At 37.0% G+C, this 23,881-nt stretch overlaps 1 protein-coding gene across 2 annotated transcripts in view; it reads left to right on the forward strand.

Annotated features, from left to right (window-relative positions):
• The first annotated feature begins 1,993 nt into the window (after positions 1–1,993).
• LOC141501316 (semaphorin-4D-like) overlaps positions 1,994–23,881 on the forward strand; it is a 178,744-nt gene continuing 156,856 nt past the window's right edge. The window contains exon 1 of one of the 2 annotated variants that reach the window (XM_074205204.1): positions 1,994–2,098. The gene's annotated coding sequence lies outside the window, so the exon portion shown is untranslated. The remainder of the gene's footprint in view (positions 2,099–23,881) is intronic. The other variant, XM_074205206.1, reaches the window with a different exon arrangement.

The following is a 23,881-nucleotide window of genomic DNA, read 5'->3' on the forward strand; positions in this document are numbered from 1 at the left end:
GGTGGCTGGATATGCAGCCTTTCCTTTTCTTTAAATATGGTCATAGCTTTGGCCTTCTCCTGCCCCGGTTGTGGTGATAATGCTTGCAATCTAAAAGCATGATAAAAGTTAGAAAGAGCCTAAAAGATGTTATATACTTTTAATGTATCATTTTATACCATAGTTATGTTTTTATGTCCTATATAAAAATTGTAAATTCCTCAAAGGCAGGCAATTTGGTAAATTTTGTATTCTTCCATGGAAAAATAAAGAGAACAAATTGGAATTTTCTTATCCTCCTTGGGAATTATTTAGTAGGTGTTTGCCTTAAGGTGGCTATAGGATGAGATATGTGAGTGTTGAAGAAACAGTAAAAGCCATTTAAGCCATTCTCTCTCTGGGGAGAGAGAAACTAGATCAATTCAAAATATAGATTGGCCCTAGAAACAATCATTCCTGGGGGGAAAAAAAATCAGAGGTTGGTGTACAGGAATTGGGGAAAGACGTTGAAGAAGACTGGAGAGAGAAACCTGCAGCCCCAGATTTGCTGTTTTGTAGGCAAAGGTTAAGGTATAGGATGCTGACTCTCTACCTTGTCATCCGGCCATACCAGCTGCATTTTTTTGGTAAATGTTTTTGCAAGGCAATGGGGTTAAGTGGCTTGCCCAAGGTGACAGCTAGGCAATTATTAAGTGTCTGAGGTCGGATCTGAACTCAGGTGCTCCTGACTCCAGGGCCTGTGCTCTATCCACTGCACCACCCATACCAGTTGCACGTGAAAAACATAGGGCTTACTACCTACAAACTGGTCCAAAAGAAAAACAAATTTCTTAACTGAGGGACTAGCTTGCCTCTCCATCCTGTGTGAATGGGGGGGGGGGTTAATTTTTTTTTAAAGTGGGATTTTATGGTCATAAATATCGCTATTGTTCATCACCAAATTAAAAGATGACAAAATCACCTAAGTTTTACTTTAAAAAAACAGTCTTTAAAAAAACACATCAATGATTTCTCTCTCATCACATTCAGTTGGGATCAAGGCATACCATGGAAACAATATAAAGACTGACAGACTGCCTTCTGTGTGGGGGGGGGTGGGGGGAGGGAAGCGAGATTAGGGGGGAAAAACTGTAAAACTCAGAATAAAAATCTTTAAAATTAAAAAAAACAAAAAAAACCCCATATCAATGATTTCGCTCTCATTACATTCAATTTGGATCAATGTATACCATGGAAGCAATGTAAAGAGTGACAAAATTGCCTTCTGCAGGGGGCTGGGGGAGGGAAGTAAGATGAAGGGAAAAATTGTAAAACTCAAAATAAACAAAATTTTTAAAAGGAAAACAATTAAAATAAAAAAAACAAAAAAAACCATATCAATGATTTCTCTGTCATTACATTCAATTTGGATCAATGTATACCATGGAAGCAAGGGGGGGGGGGCTGGGGGAGGGAAGTAAGATGAGGGGAAAAAATTGTAAAAAAAATAAACAAAATTTTTAAAAGGAAAACAATTAAAATAAAAAAAGCCCATATCAATGATTTTTCTCTCATTACATTCAATTTGGATCAATGTAATGGAAGCAATGTAAAGACTGGCAAACTGCCTTCCGCGGGGGGGCTGGGTGAGGGAAGTAAGATGAGGGGGAAAATGGTCAAACTCAAAATAAACAAAATTTTTAAAAGGAAAACAATTAAAGTGAAGACAACAACAACAGGAGAAGGCGCTCGGCAGCCACAAGTGTGCGCAGGGCCGGGCGCGCGGCCGCGCCGCGCGGGCGCGCAGGCCCGCTCCCCTCCCTCGGCAGCTCCCGGGCCGGCATCACTCTACTCCTCCCCTCGGCCGCGGAGCCGTGCGGCGCTCGGCAGTCTGGTCGTGGCTGCAGCCGCCGCCGCCCCGCGCGCCGCGCCGCTCCGCTCCCCGGCAGCGGCCATACTGGGGGCGCGCGGCCCGGCTGCGCCCCGGCCCCGAGCCCTCCCGTGAGCGCCCCGCTCCCCGGCTCCGGCCGCGCGCCCGGGGACTGAACCTGCCGCGGGGGCCTGGGGGGTGGAGGAGGCGGAGCGCGCGGGCAGCGCCAGCGCCAAACTGTGGCGCGGAGGAAGTTTCTCGTGGGCCCAGGTAAGGCGCCGGGGCGGCCTCGGGGCGCTGCTCGCGGGGGCGCTGCTCGCGGGGCCCCCGCCGGCCGCAGGAAGCCGGGGCGGCGGAGGGGGAGGGGAGGGGGCGGCCAGGAGGCGTCTCCCGCGGCGGAGCGAGGTGTGGAGCCGGCTAGCGGGCCCGCAGGTGGGGCACGGCGGGCCGAGCCGGAGCCCGCGGGGGGCCCTCGCGCGCAGCCGGCCTACTGTCAGCGCCAGCCGCGCCGCCGCACACAGCCCAGACGTGGAGGAAAAAAAGTCCCTCCTCGCCGCTTGCACCCTCGCGCACGTCCCCGCCCGGGCCCCCGCGGCCACACGGTTTCCATCTCTACCTGCTACCCGGATGGAGGTGACATAAAGCCCCCCTCCCCCCAATTCAAGCTGGGAGGCTGCGAGCGCCCGGGCCGCGTCTTCGCTTCTCCCCGGGGCTCGGCCGGGGCTGGCACGCGGACCGTGCAGCCGGGTGGGTGGCGCAAGGCCCGGAGGTGTGATGTGCCTGTCCGGCTTGAGCCTGGAGAAAGATGACACTTTGTATCCGTGATAACTACTGTTGTGAACTAATTCTGGGTCTGAGGCGCAAAGGATTCTGGAAAAATGGAGCACTAGGCTTTTTTTTTTTATGGTAGAAAAGGGGACGTGACAGAAGTTTTATATGGGATGGTCATTTCCCCTTGTGACGGCTCCTTTTTTGAGCTCTTGCTTTTTGTCAGTACCCCTCAGATGTGCTCCCCCAGCTTTTCTTACCTCAACTTCTTTTTCAACAGGCCAGAAAAACTGGATACGACTGTTTTGATATACTGCCACAGAGGCTTCTATAACCTTGGACGTGAAACTAGTAATATAAATAGATAGGTGAAGTAGGTCAGGCCACAAAAATATTGCTTGATTCCCCCCCCCAAACCAGTGCTGACAAATTCAGGTTTGTTTGTTTTTTTAAGGTGTTATTCCAAAAAGTCAGAGAGTAGACCTTGTTTTTAACTAAGATGCACCTGTTGCTGCAGGCTGGCAGACTGAGCTAAACCTACTGGTGTTTTGCCAATAAAAACATGTAAAGGATATTTGAACTGGTGTGCTGTTTCCCTACTTTCCCTACTCCTTTTGGGATTATGTATGAATCTGCAAAACTTTTATTCATTTCAAAAGAAACCTGTTGTCCCTTACTTTAGAGCCTGTCTATTTTTACTATGGATCCATTAAATCAAGGTTCCTTGCTAAAACCTCAATTTAACATTATGGTTGACCTCAGGTCTGTTAGTGGTAAGATGTTTACAGGTTGGAAAAAGCACAGTTTCCATTCCCAAAGAATGCAGTTTGTCTATACATCTTTGCTACAGTAAGTAGCTAGATTAATTTTTAATAGAATGGGAAGGACAAACAACATCAGAATAACTGATGCTTTTTGAAACTGCTGAAATGTTTTCAGTTATTCCTGACTTCTTTCTCACTGAGGCACACACACATAGACAGAGAGAGAGAGAGAGACAGACAGACAGACAGACAGACAGGAGACAGGAGACAGAAAGACAGAGAGATGTGAACAACCCTGAAATGTTACCATGAGCATAAAACTATGGACCCAGTTCAAGGAATGAGCTCATAGGATCTATCTCTGTACATTTCCATTCTCCCTTCACTGTGCAAATCTATATTGAAAGTGTATATATACATACATATGTATATATATATATATATATATATATATATATATATATATATATATACACCCATACAGATATATCAATTTTTGAGGGGAGTAAGTTTTTTCCTTTACCTATTGGCTTATTTCTTCTATTTATATGTGTCATTCACTTTGTTTCTGGAATAAAGTTATAGAAGGAGAGACTATGATAATAGTTGTCTTTTGATTATTTAGTAATATTTAAAACATTTTCCTTTGCCATCCCATTTATAGTAATGCTATATTTCAGTGGATTTATATTCTCATGGATGTTGTCACACTCTTGAACTGTATGCATTATAATCCGTTCATGACTAAGAATCCTATGCAACTTTTGTCCTTGTCCTCTATAAAGGATATATTGAACCTGTTGGGAGCTTTCCATTAGGTCTCTTGTCATTTTTACCAATGAATCCTGGCAGCTTTCCAATCCTCCATCTTCATTACTGGCTTATTGTTTTCAATTCAAATATTTCTTAAATGCTATATTTTACTTTGCTTTTTGTGCATAATTCACCATTGATATGATACTACATCCTATCTATCCTCATATTTAATGTGTGGCTCAGAAATATAACAATATTTGGATGGAGATGGAGCAGTCCTGTTGTTTCTTTATTTTGGAGGCAGTTGGGGTTAAATGAGCTGCCGAGGATCACACAGCAAGTAACTGTCTGAGGTCAAATTTGAACTCATGTTCTTCTGACTTCAGGGTCAGTGCTCTTATCCACTGTACCACCCAGCTGCCCAACAGTCCTGCTATTTCTTTAGCATAGGGAACTCCTTAGTCCAGTGAGAAAACTACTTCTAACAGTATAGATCAATTATCATTCCTCAACCTATATTCTTAGAATGTTTTCTCAAGGTATGTGTGTCAGAGAGAGGACTTGAACTCCCATCTTCAGACTTCCAAGGACAGCTTCCTAATCACTAAGCATCTTTCTCAACATAGCATGAATATTGGTATATAAAATGAATATTTTTTAAAAGAAAACTTTGGTGTAATTTAAAGTTCCACACACTTTTCCAAATGCAGACGGGGCAGCATATTATATAATGGAATAATGGAGTTGGAATTGGAGGAAAGTAGGCTCAAGTAATGCCTCTGACCATAGCTGTGTGACCCTGAGCAAATTACTTAACCTGTCTGTTTACTAATGTACTTAACCACTTTGTCATCTGTAAAATGTGGGGGTAAATGTGGAATGCTGAATTAAATGACCTCTCAGGTACCTTGCAGGTTTAAACTTATTATCTTACTGTTCTGAATTATCTGTGTTACTGCTACTTCTCTTCCATTACTATGGATAATTGAGAACTGACTGAATTATACCTATACCTCAATTACTGTTTTCCTTGCTTGCTAGAGATAAGGGTTGAGGAAGGCTGTGAGGATAGTGAAGGCTGACCCAGATTCTTTTTTCTTCTCTTGTTATGGTGAGGTTTTGCTGTCTGATATATTGTGTTAATTTTTAAAAATAATTTTGAAATAAGTTGTTTTCTAATTCACATTAATTTTATTTAAGACCAAAAGTGTGTTTGGTTAAAAACTATTCTTAGAAGAATCAGAAGAATGTCTGTGGGGAATAGAAATTAGAATAAACTTTCTCTCATTTCACTCCTTGAAATGATACCAAGGATCCTTGGATTTTCCTGCAACTACCATATCTCAGAGTCAGTGAACATTATCCTTCTGAAAACAGAAAAGATCCTGCTAAGTGTTCTATGGTATAAAATTTTGTTACTCTTCTGAGATTTGTGAGACGAACAGAAAACTCTATTTATTTATTGTAGTTGAATGTTAAACATGATTAGCTACCATGATATTTCCTTTTTTTGTTTTTTGTTCTAGGTTTTTTGTAAGGCAGATGTCTTTTGCTTGGTTTGCCCAAGGCCACACAGCTAGGTAATTATTAAGTAGCTGAGGTTGGATTTGAACTCAGGTCCTCCTGACTCAAGGACCCGTGCTCTATCTACTGTGCCACCTAGCCACCCGCTACCATGATATTTCATATTAGACATAGAAAAGTTAATTTGTTAGTCTCTAATTCAGCTAATTACTTTGACTATTAATTATGAAATATATCTGAAATCTTAGATGAAAGCTATTTGTAATCAAGAGTTCCAAAATAATGTAAAGCTGAATTTTGTATTTTGAGACATAATTATTTACTTTTTAGTTAAAAAAGTAGAAAAAGAATTCATTGTAATCCAAAATGCAAAGAAAGAAAATAAAAAAAAACCTAGACAAACATCAGGAAAGGATAAGAAATAATCATTAATAGTTTGTAATTTTATTTTTATTTTTATCATTATCATATGTAAAACCTCTCCATTCAACAATTTATACCAACTCTTAATAATATAAAAAAAACCCTAAAGTTTAAAACAGCTACTCAGTTAAATCTTTACACTGATACCCATTAGGGTACCTTTGCAGTACCTGTCTTAATACTACTCATCATTTTTATGAGACAGGAAAATGTGTATTCAGTTAAGAAAGAAGAAAACAAATCAGTCCAATGCTTGCCTGATGTAGCGACTTGTCTCAGACTTGTAAAACTGGTTTTACTGCTTCTCTTGATTTGGTGGTAGAGAAAAGTTTGCCAGTGGATTTTACTTTTAATTATTTCCAATGCTTTTCTTTTGGCATTATTTCGTTTTTTGTTTTTTAAACAAAGAGGAGGTAAAAGTTTTTGAAGAAACTACCTCTTGATTGTATTAAACTTTGAAGGAATTCTGGGTAGAAGCAACTCTGATGTGAAAAAAAGTCTTTATTTTTATTTTAAAAGCAAGCCAATTACAATGATCTTTGAGATTAGGGAATTACCTTGTTTATGTTGTGTAGTTCAACTCTTTAGAGTTCAATTCTTTACTTATTTAAATGTGCTGGGTTGGGTGCCAGTGCTGGAGAGATTACTTCTCTGTCATTTAAAAGCATCATGTCAGTCTGAATCTTGTTGACTCTCTGGTAGGAGGCACCTGGGTATATGCCACATTGGCATTTATTCTCTCATTTTGGGTGGGGTGAAACACACAAGACTGACTCACAGCTGTTAAAAGGGCTGCTCCTTTGACCTCTGTTTCCTTCCCCAAATTCTCCCTTCTTTCTTTGTAACTGTATTTCTGTGAAATATATTTATGTTTTCAGGAAAGTGTAAGGTCATTGAGAGCAGAGAATGTGATTGTGGAGATTTTTTCCCCCCTCATTCATTTATTATTCTCTTACTATGTGCTATACTTCAGAATAAGACTAGGAATATAAATACTGGCCAAAAAACAATCTCTGTCTTAAGGAGCTTCCATTCTAATGGAGAAGGACAAACAAAAGAAGTTGAAAAAAGAATTGAGGATATTTGTGGGAGGAGGAGAGGAGAAAGTCTTAAGCACTGTTTGTGAAGGAATGAGGTTTTTACTAGATTTCCTCAAAAAATCTCTTCCAACTCTAAAATTCTGTCATTCTGTGATGGTGTTGGTTTTGACTTTATATCAGTGGAGCATAACACATAGTAGGTAGTTAGTCTTGGCATATTTATCCATATTCCTTTTGAAAAACATCATTAAAGCATATTTCATGAAATTAGAAAATTTGGGAGATGTGATTGCTGTATCAAATGGGGAATATGATCGATAATAATAATAATGATAGCATTACATAGCACTTTGTAGGTGACAAGCACTTTACAATTATTTCTTTTGATCCTTATAACAATCTTAGGGAGCAGGGGCTATTTATTACCCCCATTTTGCAGATAAGACAAATGGAGGTTAAATGACTTGCCCAGGGTAACCCAATTAATGGTTTTTTAAAATTTTATTTATTTAAGGAAATAGGGTTAAGTGACTTGGCCAAGGTCACACAGCTAGGTAATTGCTAAATCTCTGAGGTCAAATTTGAACTCAGGTCCTCTTGACTCCAGGGGTGCTCTATCCACTGTACCACCTAGCGGCCCCCCCCCCCCACTAATGTCTTGAGGCTAAATTTGAATTCAGGTCTTCCTGGTGCCAGGCTCAGCACTCTTGTCTACAACCCTAGCTGATCAAGTTGTTTTCATTTTCAAAAGCATACTTATTTATTTCCATCTTGTATATCTGAATATTTTAGTCATTTATTACATACTTGCTCTATGTCAGGTATTGGCAAAAAAAAGGTAAAATATAGTCCTTGTTCTCAAAGAGCTTACTTTCTAATGAGAAAGTCAACATGTAAACAAGTAAGTCCAATATACATTCATACACATAATACTCATATAGAGTAGATGGAAAATGCTTTGAGAAGGGAATGTATTGATAAGTGGGAGGGGGAGAAGGAGAGAACACTAAGAGGAAAATTTGAGGGAGTAGAGTATTCCAAGTATGGGAGAAACAGCTAGTGCAAAGGCACAAGAATGGTGATGCATTGTTTAGCTTGAGCAACTACTCTTAGGCCATTTTTGTTGGAATGTAGAGTTTATGGAGGAGAATAAAGTTTAAGAAGACCAGAAAGGTAGAGGTAGTTAAATAATTCAGTGGATTGAGCATGGGATTTTGAATCAGGATGATATGAGTTCAAATTCTGTCTCAAGATTCTTATTAGCTGTTTAACTGAGCAAGTACGTCTTTCTGTCTCAATTTTCTCATCTGCCAAAGGGGAATTGTTGTGAGGATCATATGCATTAACATGTGGAAAGTTGCAAGGTAAGATAAATGCTAGATATTTATGATTAGAAAAGAAAGAGATTACAAAGATCTTCATATGCCAAACAAAGAAGTTTCTATTTGATACTGGAGGTAATAGTAAAATCCATTGGACAGGGAAATGATTTAATCAAATTGACCATGGAATTAGGATGATGGGAGTTTGAATCCAATCTTAGACACATTATTCTTACTAAAACTGTGTGATCCTGGGCAAGTCACTTCATTCTAATTGCCTTGCATCCAGAGCCATCTCTAGTAGTCCTGATTCCTATTTGGCCACTGGACCCAGGTGTCTCTGGAGGAGAAAGTGAGACTGGTGACTTAGCACAGCATCTTCCTCACTCAAATCCAAATCATCTCCCTGATGTCATGACCTTCTTTGATAATGAAGGACAAACATCAGCTTGGCATGGAAAGAGACTTGAAACAGGAAGACTGATTAGAAGGCTATTGGTCCATAGAGAGAGGTAATGAGGGCCTGAAATGGAGTTGTGACTTTGTAAGTGGAGAAAAGGCAATGTGTAGGACAGATACTACAGAGGTAGAAATGACAGGATTCATCATCACATTGGATTATGTGGGGTGAGTGAGTGGAGTTGAAGATGACACTGAAATTGCAATCCTGGTGACTGGGAGGATAATAGTGCCCCTGACAGTAATGGGTTTTTTTGAGGAAAGATAAGTTCTATTTTGCTTGTAGGGAGTTTGAGATGTTTGTGATAAATCCAATTTGAGATGTCCAAAAGGCACTTGGTGATGTGGGATTGAGTCCAGGAGAGAGTTAGAGATTGATGTATAAATATGGAAATCATCTTCAGAGAGATGACTCCATGGGAGTTGATGAGATCATCAAGAGAAATAATCTTGAGGGAGAAGAGAAGAAGGCCCTGGACAGAATATTGGATCCCAAACATTAGTGAACATGACTGAGATGAAAAACTTAGCGAGGAGACTGAGAAGTGGTTGGTCAGATAAGGTAGAGGGAAAACCAGGAGGAGGGAAGAATGTCTGGAAAATCTAGTGAGGAGAGAAGAAGATAAACATTTATCAAGTGTTTCCCATGCGCTAGACCCTAAGCATTTAACACATCTCATTTGCTCTTCACAACCCTGGAAGGTGGATAATAAAAAAAAAAAAATTTAAAAAGGAACTGATTGACAGTGTTGAGTGCTCCAGAGAGGTGAATAGGGATTAAGATTGAGAAAAGGTTATTAGTTTTGGCAATTAAGAAATCATCTATAACTTTGCAGAGGTAGCTGTCAGTTGTTTTATGATGAGGTCTGAAGATTGCTAAGAAGGAAAAAAGGAAGTGGTTTTGGCTGTCTGAGTAAATTTGGTAACGAAGAGGAGGAGTCTGTTGCTTCAGACATAAAAAGCTGTTGCTTTTATCTATTTAAATTTGTATCTTGGTGAAAGAAAACCTTATAGTCAAATGCAACTCCACAGAAAGAGTTTTTTTAAAAAAATGTTTTATTGAGGCCTTTTCATGTTACATTGTACTTACTTCAGGGGAAATTTTAATCTTCCTTTCCTTTCCTTCTAACCCCGACAACATTGGGTAAAGTGAGACATCTTATCAATACAAATTGTTGCAAAACATGGCAGGTTGAACCTATTGGGGATGCAGAAGATAGAAAATGTGGTTACCTGACAACAGGAATCTTATAATCCTGGAACAGAGAGAGACTAGATAAAAGTTATTAAGTATTAAATGACCATAATAAAGATTCATGACAAAAGGGAATATAATGCATTGCCAAAATTAAACAAGTGATCTCAAAGCACTTAATAGAGATAAGAATTCTCAAGGCTAAATTTCAAGTGATAAAAGAAAATGTTTTTGATCAATAAATATTTACTAAATACCTGCTATGTAAAAGGAACTGTATCAAGTGCTGAGGATATAAGAAAACTGAAATTGTTCCTGTCATCAAGAAGTATGTACTCATATGAGTCTAGTGGATAGGTTCGGGCTTGAGTCAAGAAGACCTTGGTTTGAATTCTATCTCAGCCAATTTTATGTACCTGGGTCACAACCTCATTAGGCTTCAATTTTCTTATTTCACAAATGAGGAAGTGTAGGTCTTCTAGCTTTAAATCTTCTATTATCTTATTATGTTTAGAACATATACAAAGTAAATATGCAATTTTGGTTTGAGGAGAGAGACTCTCATCTGGAAGACTCAGGAAATGCTTAAGAATGAAATGGCATTAAAGAGGTGAAAAAGGAACACCATCTAGGCATGGGAAACTATCTGCAAAATGACAGAGATGAAAGATGGAAATAGGCCAGTTTGGCCAGACCCTCAGAGTTTATGAAGGGAAGTAAGCAATGGGTAATAAATCTGAAAACACTGCCTAAAGACAAGTTGTAAATGCTAATAAATAGTGATAAATATTTAATAATAACCAACAATTATATTGTTTTAAAATTTGCTTTATATTACCATGTCTAGGTTTTATTTTAAAATAGTAATCTCTCAGTAAATATTCAAGATATTATCTGACTAGTGCTTAGAGCAGAGGGAATATACTTTCTTACTACTGGAAACTATGCTCTTCAAAATGCAGCCCAAGTTCAACTCAATTTTATTTTGGTTGGCAGGCCACACACTGCTGATTTATATGTAGATTGCATTCCATTAACCTTCCCTTCCTTCCTTTCCACTTCACTCCAACCCTGATCTTTTTCAGACAAATTTCTATCTTAACCATGCGTCTCCATCTTGTCAGGTTGATTTTCTTGAACACAAGAATGATATTTAAAATTTAACCCCATTGAATTTTATCTTTCAGTCCAGTGTGGTAGCCCATGTGTGTGTTTTGGGGGTGGGAGGGATGCTTGTGACTTCACCCCAGTAGGTGTGGGGTTCACCAGTTAGTGGGACTGTATTGAACTCTTTTTTTTGATAACTAATTATGGGGCTTATCTCTTAACACAACCAAATCTATCCCCCCAATATTCTTTTACTCTTTTGCCTCCCTTTTAACTTGATACTACCTTCTAAACTGAGTGATAGTTAAGTTAAAACTTAGCTGTTGCTGATTGCCCAGGGAGAAGTTAAGGGTGTTATTAGGAAAATTCTCAGTGCCTCCAACATACCCAATCCATGTACCTCCACAACATCTTGAGAAGGTAGCTGGACTATTGGCTCTGAAGTTTAGGGCAGTGTCATTTATCAAAGAGCCTCTCCCCCCCCCCCCCCAATAGGCCAGGATGAGCAAATATAGAAGTTACAATTTAGTTACATTATCCATCACAAGATGAATGGCCATGGATGAGTTATGATTTCTATCTCAAATCTTGTTATCATACAATCCAAACCTATTCCATTTCCAAGCTTCTCTATTATTGTTGAGGACACCTCTATCTTTCCAGTCACTCAGATTAACAAGTTTAGTGTCACCTTGAATTTCTCATTTATTTTACTCCTCTTATCTAAACAGTTGACAAATCTTATCTAATTGTCTTTCCTCCTTAAGTCTTCCCTCCTTAATCTGTTCTCTCCATATCTACCAAGATTGTCCTAAAGTATAGGTCTAACCATGCCATTTACTTACCAACTCAATAAATAAGTGCTAGTGGTTCTTTCTTGACTCTAAGATTAAATATTATCTCATCTTCATCTTATCCTCTTTTAATTTCTGTTTTTGTATTTTATAATGTGTATAATTATTAGTTGATAGTATATAACTATGTATAATATATAAACAAGTAAATACACATATTTTTGTGGGTGTGTTCTTGAAACATCAGCATACAAACTTATCTCAGCAAATAAAAGTCTGAGTATGAAATTAAATAACTTTGGAAACTATTGTTCTAGGCTGTCAGTATCATTTTGGATCCTGACACCTATCTAGGGGGATTAGCTCTTCTTGCCAACTTGTATCATTTTCAGATTTAATGATTAAAATATGTTTATATATACATCTCTCTCTCTCTCTCTCTCTCTCTCTCTCTCTATATATATATATATATATATATATATATATATATATATATATATAGCGCTACATATGTGTCTATTTCAGCACAAATCCAAGCACAGCTGCAGGTCAAAGAGTAGCACCAACTAAGGGACCATACAAACCCTATAGCCCCTGGAGCAGCACCAGGCCTTCCCTTCTCTCCCCCTGTGAGTGCCATTGCAGCACCAGAGAGTGACCAGATGCCCATTCACACACACACACACACACACACACACACACACACACACACACACACACAGAAGGCCCCAGCACTAGTTCCTGGAGCCTCAGTGCAACATCATAGCAATTGAAGGCCTGAAAATTAAGGCCTACAATTGCTGGCACAAGAAGGTTAGAATAGTGTCTTTTCCCCTCTAGGAGCAAACCTCAACTCCAAAAAAATAATGAAATAGGCTGGGGGGAAATAAAAGAACCCCCCCCCCAAAAAAAGAAAAACCCCACCAAACAAAGGAGCCAAAAAAAGAAAGTCATTATGGTGAAAGGGAAGATCAAACACAAATTCAGAAGAGGATAACAATGTTAAAATGCCTACATTCAGACCCTCAAAGAAAAATGAAAATTAGTCTCATGCCCAAAAAGAACTCCAAGAAAAATTCAAAAAGGATTTTAAAAATTAAATAAAAAAGGTAGAAGAAAATTTGGGTAAAGAAATGAGAATGATGCAAGAGAATCATGAAAGAAGAATCAACAGCTTGATAAAGGAAGCACAAAAACTGGGAAAAGATATGCAAAAATTTACTGAAGAAAACAAATACTAAAAAAAAATAGAATTGATCAAATGGGAAAAATGAGGTTTAAAAAAGGATGGCTGAAGAAAATAACTCTATAAAAATTAGAATTAGACTAGCAGAAGCTAAAGACTCAGGGGTGGCTAGGTGGTGCAGTGGATAAAGCACCAGCCCTGGAGTTAGGGTTCAAATCCAGTCTCAGACACTTAATAAGCTAGCTGTGTGGCCTTGGGCAAGCCACTTAACCCCATTTGCCTTGCAAAAAAAAAAAAACCTTAAAAAGAAGCTAATGACTCCATGAGATCAAGAATCAATCACACAATATCTAAAAATAAAAAATAGAAGAAATTGTAAAATACTTCATTGGAAAAAACAAACAACTCACCTGGAAAATAGATTCAGGAGAGATAATTTAATAATTATTGGACTACTTGAAAGTCATGATCAAAATAAGGAACTGGACATATCTTACTTTAAGAAATTATCAAAGAAAATTGTTCTGGTATCTTAGAACCAAAGGCTAAGAAATTTGAAAGAATCCACTGAGCACCTCCTAAAAGATCTCAAAATGAAAACTCCTAGGAACATCATAGATAACTGCCCAGGTCAAGGAGAAAATATTTTGAATAGCCAGAAAGAAACAATTCAAGTATCATAGAACAAGAGTAAGTATTACACAGGATTTAGTAGCTTCTACCCCAAAGGATCAGAGGACATGGAATATCATATTCCAGAAGGCAAAAGAGCTTGCATTACAACAAGAAACATCTACCCAGTGAAACTGAGCCTAATCCTTCAGAGGAGAATATGATAATTCAATGAAATAAAAGAATTTAAAATTTTCTTGATGAAAAGACCAGAGCCAAACAAAAAATTTGATCTTCATATACAAAAAGAGATGTATAAAGTAGCAAAAAGGAAAGAGAAAATATAAAGGATACAATAAGGTTAAATTGTTTTGCATTCCTAAATGGGAAGATTATATTTATAACTCTTCATATCTGTGTGACTATTAATGCAGTTAGGAGCATACATAAATAGATGCTGTGGGTATAAGGTGACTTTGATGGGACAATATCCAAAAAAAAAATTAAGGTGTGAAAATGAGTATTACACTGAAAACAGAAGTAATGGAGAGATAGAATGGGATAAATTATCTATTTGAAGAGGCACAAAAGACTATTACAATGAAGGAGAAGTGGGAGGGGAGCAGTGGGCATTGCTTGAACCTTCCTGTCATTGGAATTGACTCAAAGAGGGAATAACACAGACAATCAATTCGTTACAGAAATCTACTTATTCTATAGGGAAATAAGGGGTGAGAGGGTTAAAAAAAAGAGAAGACTGACAGAAAGGTGGGCAAATTGGAGACCTGGTGGTCAAAAGCAAAACAGTGATGAGGATGGAAAGGGTGAAAGGAGAGAAAGAGGACTGACAGAAGGAAAATTAGGTTGGAAGGAATATACAATAATCATAATGGTGACTGTGAATAGGATGCATTCTTCTGTAAAATGGAAGCAAAGGGGAGGCTAGGTGGCACAGTAGATAGGTACTCCTGACTCCAGGGCAGGTGCTCTGAGTTCAAGTCTGGCCTCAGAGACTTAATAATTAACTGTGTGGCCTTGGGCAAGCCACTTAACCCTATTGCCTTGCAAAAACAAACAAACAAACAAACATACAAACCTAAAATGGAAACAAAGCAGGGTGGATTAAAAAACAAAATTTTACAATAATGTTGTTTACAAGAAATACAGTGGAAGCAGAAAGATATACATGGGTAAAGGAAAGGGAATGGAGAAGAATCTATTATGTTTCAGTTGAAGTTTAAAAAAACTAAAGGGGAGAAATTATGATCTTAAATAAAGCAAAAATAGATCTAATTAAAAGAGATAAGAAAACCACATCTGGCATGGATACCATAGACACCAAGGCAGTTTTAAAAGGAAACTTTATATCTCTGGGTTACCTTTTTATTATTTTTTGGCAGGGCAATGGGGTTAAGTAGCTCACCCAAGGCCACACAGCTAGGTAATTATTAAGTGTCTGAGGCTAGATTTGAACTCAGGTACCTCCTGACTCCAGGGCTGGTGCTCTTATTCACTGTGCCACTTAGTCATCCGGAAACTTTATATCTCTAAATGCCTATATGAATAAAATAGAGAAAGAGGAGATAAATGAGCAACTAAAAATGCTTTAAAAAAAAAGAACAAATTAAAGATGCCTAATTAAATACCAAATTAGAAATACTGAAAATCAAGGGAGAGATTAATAAAATTGAAAGCAAGAAAACCATTGATCTCATAAAACTAAGAGTTGGTTTTAAGAAAAAAGCCAACAAAAACCTTTGGTTAATGTGATTTAAAAAAGAAAGATAACTAAATTACCAATATCAAAAATGAAAAGGGTGAACCAACCACCAATGAGGAGGAAATTAAAGAGATAATTCAGACTTACTTTGCCAAACTATATGCCAATAAATTGAATAACTTGAGTAAAATGGATGAATATTTGCAAAAATACAAACTCCTCAGATTAACAGGAAAGGAAATAAAATACTTAATCCCATTTCAGAAAAAGAAATTGAAGAAACCATCAATAAACTCCCTAAGAAAAATTCTCCAGGTTTAGATGGATTTACAAGTGAATTCTACCAAACATTTAAAGAACAATTAATTCCTATTCTACAGAAACTATTTTAAACTATTTTAAAAAATACCAAATTCCTTTTTTGATACCAACATGTTATCTACTAAACACCAATCTCCTTAATGAATATTGATGTAAAAATCTTAAATAAAATTTTAGCAATGGGAGTATAGCAACTTACTATAGCATAATACACCATTATCAGGTAGGATTTATACCAGGTAGTCAGAAATGGTTCAATGTTAGGAAAACACTCAACATAATTGAACATATCAATAGCAAAACCAACAGAAATTATACGATTATTTCAATAGATGTTGAAAAAGCCTTTAATAAAATACATCCATTCCTATTAAAAACACTAGAAAGTTTAGAAATAAATGGAGTTTTCCTTAAAATAATATATAGTATCTATCCAAAAATCAACAAATATTATATGTAATGGGAATAAACTTGGAGAATTTCCAGTATAATCAGGGGTGAAACAAGGATGCTCATTATCACCATTACTTTTCAATATAATATTAGAAATGCTAGCTAGAGTAATAAGAGAAGAAAAAGAAATTGAAGGAATCAGAATTGGCAATGAGGAAGCAAAACTTTCACTCTTTGCAAATGATATGATGGTATACTTAGAAAACCTGAAAAAATTGTCTAAAAAACTCCTTGAAACAACAAACAGTAGATTGTTATAGTTGTTTAATGCATTTTTCTTTTGAACCTATCCTAGCAGGATATAAAATAAAGCCACATAAATCATTAGCATTTCTATATATGAACAACAAAGCCCAAGAACAAGAGATAGAAAGAGAAATTCCATTTAAAGTAACTATATAGACAACCTTAAATACTTGGGAATCTACCTCCCAAGACAAACCCAGAAACTGTTTAAGTCAGATCTAAGTAATTGGGAAAATGTCAGTTGCTCATGGTGAGGTCGAGTTATTATAATAAAAATGACAATTCTACCCAAATTAAATTACTTATTCAGTCCCATACCAATCAAATACCAAATAACTATTTTACCAAGCTAGAAAAATAGTAACAAAATTCATCTGGAGCAACAAAAAGTCAAGAATAGCAAGGGAACTGAGGGAAAAAAATGTAAAGGAAGGTGGCCTAGCTCTATCAGATTTAAAACTATACTATAAAGTGTCAGTCATCAAAACTTCCTGGTACTGGTTAAGAAATAGAGTAATGGATCAGTGGATTAGGATAGGTTCAAAAGAAAATGCATTAAATGACTACAACAATCTACTGTTTGAGAAATCCTAAGACATCAGCTTCTGGGATAAGAACTCACAAAATTGACAAAAATTGTTGGGAAAATTGGAAAATAGTATGGCAGAAGCTAGTCATAGACTCATCTTTCACACCCTATACTGAAATAAGGTCAAAATGGGTATGGGATTAGATATAAAGGACATAGATAAATTAATAGACCAAGAAATACTCTATGAGAGCTATGGAAAGGGGATAAATTTATAATCAAATAAGAATTAGAGCATGTTATAAACTGCAAAATGAATGATTTTTGACTATATTAAATTAAAAAGTTTTACACTAATAAAATCAATGCTGCCAAAATAAGAAGGAAAGCAGAAATCTGGGAAACAATCTTCACAACTAAGAATTCTGATAAAGGTCTCATTTCTAAAATATGTAGAGAATTGCATCAAATATATAAGGTTACAAGTCATTCCCCAATTGATAAATGGTCAAAGGATATGAATATAGACAGTTTTCAAATGAAGAAATTAAAGCTATATATAATCATATGAAAAAAATGCTCCAAATCATTATTGATTAGAGAATGCAAATTAAAAGAACTATGAGGTATCATCTCACACCTATCAAATTGGCCAAGATAAGAAAAAGGGAAAATGATTAATGTTGGAGAGGTTGTGGGAGGATTGGGACAATGCATTGCTGGTGGAGTTGTGAACAGATTCAACCATTCTGGAGAGTAATATGGAACTATGCCCAAAAAGCAATAAAAATGTTGACCCAGCAATCCCAATTCTATATCCAGAAGAAATCATAAAAAATAGGACTAAAGTCCCATATGTTCTAAAATATTCATAGCAGCTCTTTTTTGCAGTGGTAAAGAATTGGAAATTGGGGGGATGCTCATCAGTTGGGGAATGGCTAAACAAGTTTTGGTACATATTACATGGATACTATGGAATATTATTGTTCTATAAGAAACCGTAAATGGTCAGACTCTAGAGAAGCATGGAATGAGTTACAGGATCTGATGCTAAGTGAAGGGAACAAGAGAACAACACTGTGAGATGATCACCCTTGATAGAAGCAGCTCTTCTCACTAGTTCAGAGAACTAGGACAACCATATTGGACCAGCTATAGATAATGTTATCCCCATCGGAGGAAGAAAACAAAACAAAAACAAATAAACCAAAAAAACCCCCCCTTCAGAATCTGATGAGCACTTTATAAAAATTATCCCTTATGTATCTCTTTCCCTTAATCCTAATTCCTCATACCAAAATTGACTAACCTGTAAACATGTTATCAAAAATATGTATATACAGTGTTAACCTGACTGTTCACTGCTCGGGGGAGGGGGGGTGGGAAGGGAGGCTGGAAAGAAATTTTGTAACCTAAAACTATACATATGCATATGGGTGAAAAAAAATAAAAATAAAAATAAACAATGAAGTATTATCAATACTAAACATATATACACTAAGTTGCATAAGATCCAAATTCTTTTTTTTTTAATTTGTAAGACAGTGGGGTTAAGTGACTTGCCCAAGACACACAGCTATGTAATTATTAAGTGTCTTAGGCTGGATTTGAACTCAGATTCTCCTGATTCCGGGGTCAGTGCTCTATCTACCTGGCTGCCTACCCCATTTTTTAAAATTCTTTTGAAAAATTTTAAAATATTGTATTTATTCGTTTTTCCAATTACATTCAAGTGTAGTTTTTACCACTTTTTTTGCAAGGTTTTGAGTTTTACCACTTTCTCTCTCCCTCCCTTCCCATCCTCCCCTTCCCCTCCCTCTGACAGAAAGCAATCTGACATAGGCTATGCTTTATACATAGATCCATATTCATCATAACATCCAAATTCTTAAAGGAGAAGTGAAGTGAGTTACAGGAGGAAATAGACTGTGAAACTAAACTATTGGTGGACCTCAACTTTTCCCTCTCAGAATTAGATAACTATAACCACAAAATTAATATGAAGGAAACTAAGGCCATGAATAGAATTTTAAATATGTGTGTGTGTGTGTGTGTGTGTGTGTGTGTGTGATAAACCTCTGAAGAAAACTGAGTGCGGATAGAAAAGTATACACCTTTTTCTCAATAGTACATGGCATCTACACAAAAATTGACCACACGTAAGGGCACACATAAATATAAAGAAGCAAAAAAATAGTAAATACATTATTTTCAGATAATAATAATGCAATAAAATTGCATTCAATAAAGGACAAAGGACAAAGGAAAGCTCAATTAAAAATTAATTGAATACCAAATAATCAAATCCTAAAGAATGAGTCGAATCATGAAAACAACCAATAATATCATTAAAGAGAATGATAACACTGAAACAACATGCCACAATTTATGGAATGAAGCCAAAACACTACTTATGGGAAAATTTATGTCTTTAAATTCTAACATCAAGAAAATAGAGAGAGTGGATCAATGAATTGGACATGCAACTAAAAAATACTGGAAAAAGAACAAATTAAAAATCCCCAACTAAACACCAAATTGGAAATCTTGAAAACCCAAAGTGACATTAATGAAATTGAAGTGTGTGTGTGTGTGTGTGTGTGTACTATTACTATTGAGCTAATAAATAAAAGTAGGAGTTGGTTTTATGAAAAACTCAATTAAGATAGAAAAACTATTGATTAATTTGATTTAAAAAAACCAAGGATGGTATTTCCATATTAGGAATTTCTTTGCAATCACAGTTTTGAAATTTCAATGATGAAGGTTTTTTTTGTTGTTTTTTTTTAAAGTTTTTCCAAGGCCATGGGGTTAAGTGGCTTGCCCAGAGCCACATAGCTAGGTAATTATTAAGTGTCTGAGGCTGGATTTGAACTCAGGTACTCCTGACTCCAGGGCTGGTGCTCTATCCACTGGGCCACCTAGCTTCCCCTCATCTTTGTTATCTTTTTTTTAGGGTTTTTTTTTTTGCAAGGCAAACAGGGTTAAGTGGCTTGCCCAAGGCCACACAGCTAGGTAATTATTAAGTGTCTGAGACCAGATTTGAACCCAGGTACTCCTGACTCGAGGGCTAGTGCTTTATCCACTATGCCACCTAGCCGCCCCTTTCTTTTTTTTTTCTTATTAAAGATTTTATTTATTTTGAGTTTTACCATTTCCCCCCCTAATCTTACCCCCCCAAGAAAGCAATTTTTCAGTCTTTACTTTGTTTCCATGATGTACATTGATCCAAAGTGAGTGTGATGAGAGAGAGAAATCATATCCTTAAGGAAGAAACAAAAAGTATAAGAGATAACAAGATCAGACAATAAGATATCAATTTTTTTTCTAAATTAAAGGGAATAGTCCTTGATTTGTTATATCTTAATAGAAAAATCAGGTGGGTTTTTTTTTTAGTGAATTCTCTTCGGTTCTTTAAATTCCTACTCTGGAATTTTAGAGAAATTTACTTAAAAGTTTAACTTTGACTCGTGTAAGGTATCTCAAAAGTGGAGATTAATAAGGTATTTGGTAAAAACAAAAGAAAGATTAAGTATAGTAAAATCTATTTCCTCTACATAAAAGAAGTAGAGGAGTCAGGAAAACCTTGGTTCAAGTCTAGCCTCTGCTATACTGGTTTGTGACCCTGGGCATGTCACTTAACCTCAGTGTGCCCTGGGAGTGTCTCTAAGATTGTAAATTGCAGAAAAAGGAGGGAATTTTCTCATCTACAGTTCCCAATGCCAGTAACATCCCAGTTCTAGTCCTTATCATCATCCAATCCCTACACAAAAAGAAATACTAAATACAGAAGAGTTTTAAATGCACATTGACAGAAAAACCTAAAGAAGCAGAAGTAATAAATAAGTGCTGTTTTATTCATCTAGGAGGCTTATACTTAATATATCTAAAGCTGAAGCAGTTTGTGGTATTGTTGAGTAAGCATTTTGCATTTCATCCCAGTTCTATTCTATACAAACAGCTTTATTCAGGTTCATGTCCTCTGGCAAACTAGGGCAGGGCTTGGTAGTAATTATTTCCTCCAAGTTTTGTACTAAAGGCACACGTATCTCACTGACTAAAGAGGATCTTCAGACCTTTCACACTTAGAAGGTAATTTTCAAGACTGGAAATGCTCATCTTAGATCACTGATCCTATGATTACTGAACCAAGATCAGGCAAAAAAAAAAAAAGACAAAATATGGACTTCTAAGATGATGAGAGGCCAAGATGAGCCCAGGCTCCACACTCTCAAACCCTCCAACAAAGTTCTAAAATTGCATCAGAAAGAATAGGGATAAAGAAATCCAAAGAGAAAAAGTTATAAACTCTTCCATCAAGTCCAAAACTGCACATGAAAATTGAAAGAAACCTAGAGAGCTTCATAGGGGAGGCAAGCTAAGGTAAGTAGAAGGCATAGCTCACAAGCAGTCTGGAGTCACATCAGGAGATAAGAGCCAGACCAGCAGTGAATACAGGACTACAGCAAGAGTTAGGGTCAGACCAGTCCCCTGCACAGGACCTGGACCCAGGCAGCTTGAATCTGAACCATTGATCAACAAGAAACCTGAATATCATATTTCAAGAAATCATGAAACTACCAAAAACTTTGAACCAGAAGATTTACCTGGGGGGAGAGGGTGAACAAAGGGAAAACTCCCAGGAACATTCAAGAGTAGGGTTAGTTGACATTGTCAAAAACCTCAGGGTTTAAAAGAAAAAGGATAACTAGATCAGTGGAACAGATTAGCTAATTGATAACTGAGACTAATCAAACTCAATCCAGTGATTGATGACTCTTGGGAAAGACTTGGGAAAGAGCTTCTTCAACAAAACCAGTTGGAAAGAAGGCTTAGTGAGGTTCCTGAGCTATAGTAGTAAGAAGTTAAGACTTTAAGTATATTCTCCTAGATACTCTCTCCTTCCTAGATTTTTATGATACTGCTCTCTCTTAGTTCTCTTTGTATTTGTCTATTGTTTTTGATTTGTCTTTATATCCTGCCACCTATATATGGGGGGTGCTTCAAGGCTTAATTCTAGACTCTTTACTCTATGGTGAACTCATCAGTTTCCCTGGGTTCCATTATTATCTATATTCGTTTGGCATTTAAATTTCTTAATGACCTGGTTCCATCCTATCTTTCTAGATTTATTACACATCAATTTCCTTTTACATACTTTTCACCCAGTTAACTAACCTTGATGTTTGTCATACAACACACATCACTTCTTGTCTGCCTTTTTCACAGGCTTCTCTTTTCTAAAATGAAATTTTTCTTTAAAGATGTCTTTTAGAATCCTTAATTTAATTAAAAGTTCAACTCAAATTCTTCCTTCTCTAGGAGACTCTTCCTGATCTTTTGGGGCTGGTAGTGCCCATCTCTATATTTTTTATATATTTATTACAATTACAAATTAGAACAATGAGGACACTTTGAGGGATTTTTTATTCTAATTAATCAAGACCTGATTATATATGTATTCTTAATATACATTCTGTTCTCTTATATACAGGTTTCTCAAAAATATTAGTGCAATCTTAAGTCTTGATAGGTTTAATAATTAAAATTCCTCCAAATTTTTTGGAACACCTGTAGAATATAATAAGCTCCCTGAGGGTAGAGAGAACTCAGTGTAGTGTCATTAAAACTTAAAGAGACCATAGTGTATAGAAGAGGGTAGTCAACAGTATCATGCATTTGAACAGTTAAGAAAATTGAAGATTAGAAGGCCATTGGATTTAGCAATTATGAGATAATTGGTATCTTTAGAAAGCACAGTTTCAATTGAGACATGAGGTTGGGCACATTCAGGGTTAAGAAGTGGGAGAGAGGAGAGGATATGAAGGCAACCAGTATAGAAAACGTTTTCTTAGGAGTAGAACTTAGTAGTTCAAGGAGTAGAACTCAAGATAGCTTGAGATGATAGAGTCTACTGAAGACTTTGGGGGTGGTGGTAAGGGGAAGACATGAGTATGTTTGAAGGCAGCAGAAAAGGAACCAGTAGATTAGGAGAGACAGAAGATAATAGAAGTAGAGGACAAGATTGAGGGGGTAGTCTACTGAAGAGGAAAGAAATATATGGGAGTAAAGGCATATATAGAGATTTGTATTGGTACTGTGTGGGACAAATGCCACTTAAATAAATTTCGGAGATCTCTCAAGGTATGAAGAGAAAGCTGTATTTGCTTCTCCAGGAACAGGCCACAAAACCAAGGCTTCCCAGAAAATGACAAATTGACAGAATTTGTGGTAGCAGAGCTGTTTTGCCAAATCCTGAGAGGCCAAGGTCCCTAATGGGCATGTAATTCTGCTTGAGCCCCCAACTGTGTGGGACAAATGCCACTTAAATAAATTTCAGAGATCTCTTAAGGTATGAAGGGAAAACTTTATTCATTTCTCAAGGAACAGGCCGAAATCAATTAGAGAGATTGAGGCAAAAGCAAAAGGCCCAAGAATCACATTTATCCTAACTGGATTTTCACCACCCACTGACCTCTCCTCATTAATGAGGAATGCAATTTTACAATCTAGACCTGCAAGCTAATCTAGGGGAAAAGAGCATAAAATTCAAATTGAAACCATATTATCTCTTCAGTCCCAGGAATTGAATGATTCTCTTGACATCAACAGATAGGTGAGGTCAGTTGACTCTTCACCAATATCCCAGAAGTTTGCTTTGTCAAGGGAGGAGGGGCACATAGTTAACCAAATTCAATCTATAATATTTTACTGAAGAAATCTCAGACTTTATCCCACTCAGTACTAAAAGAACCATCTCTTCATCAGGGTCTGGGTAAGACAATGAGGATATCAAAAAGATTTTGAGATAAAGAGGAAAAAAGAGGGAGTGAA

Source organism: Macrotis lagotis, chromosome X (genome assembly GCF_037893015.1).
Source record: "Macrotis lagotis isolate mMagLag1 chromosome X, bilby.v1.9.chrom.fasta, whole genome shotgun sequence".
Taxonomy (NCBI): Eukaryota; Metazoa; Chordata; class Mammalia; order Peramelemorphia; family Peramelidae; genus Macrotis; species Macrotis lagotis.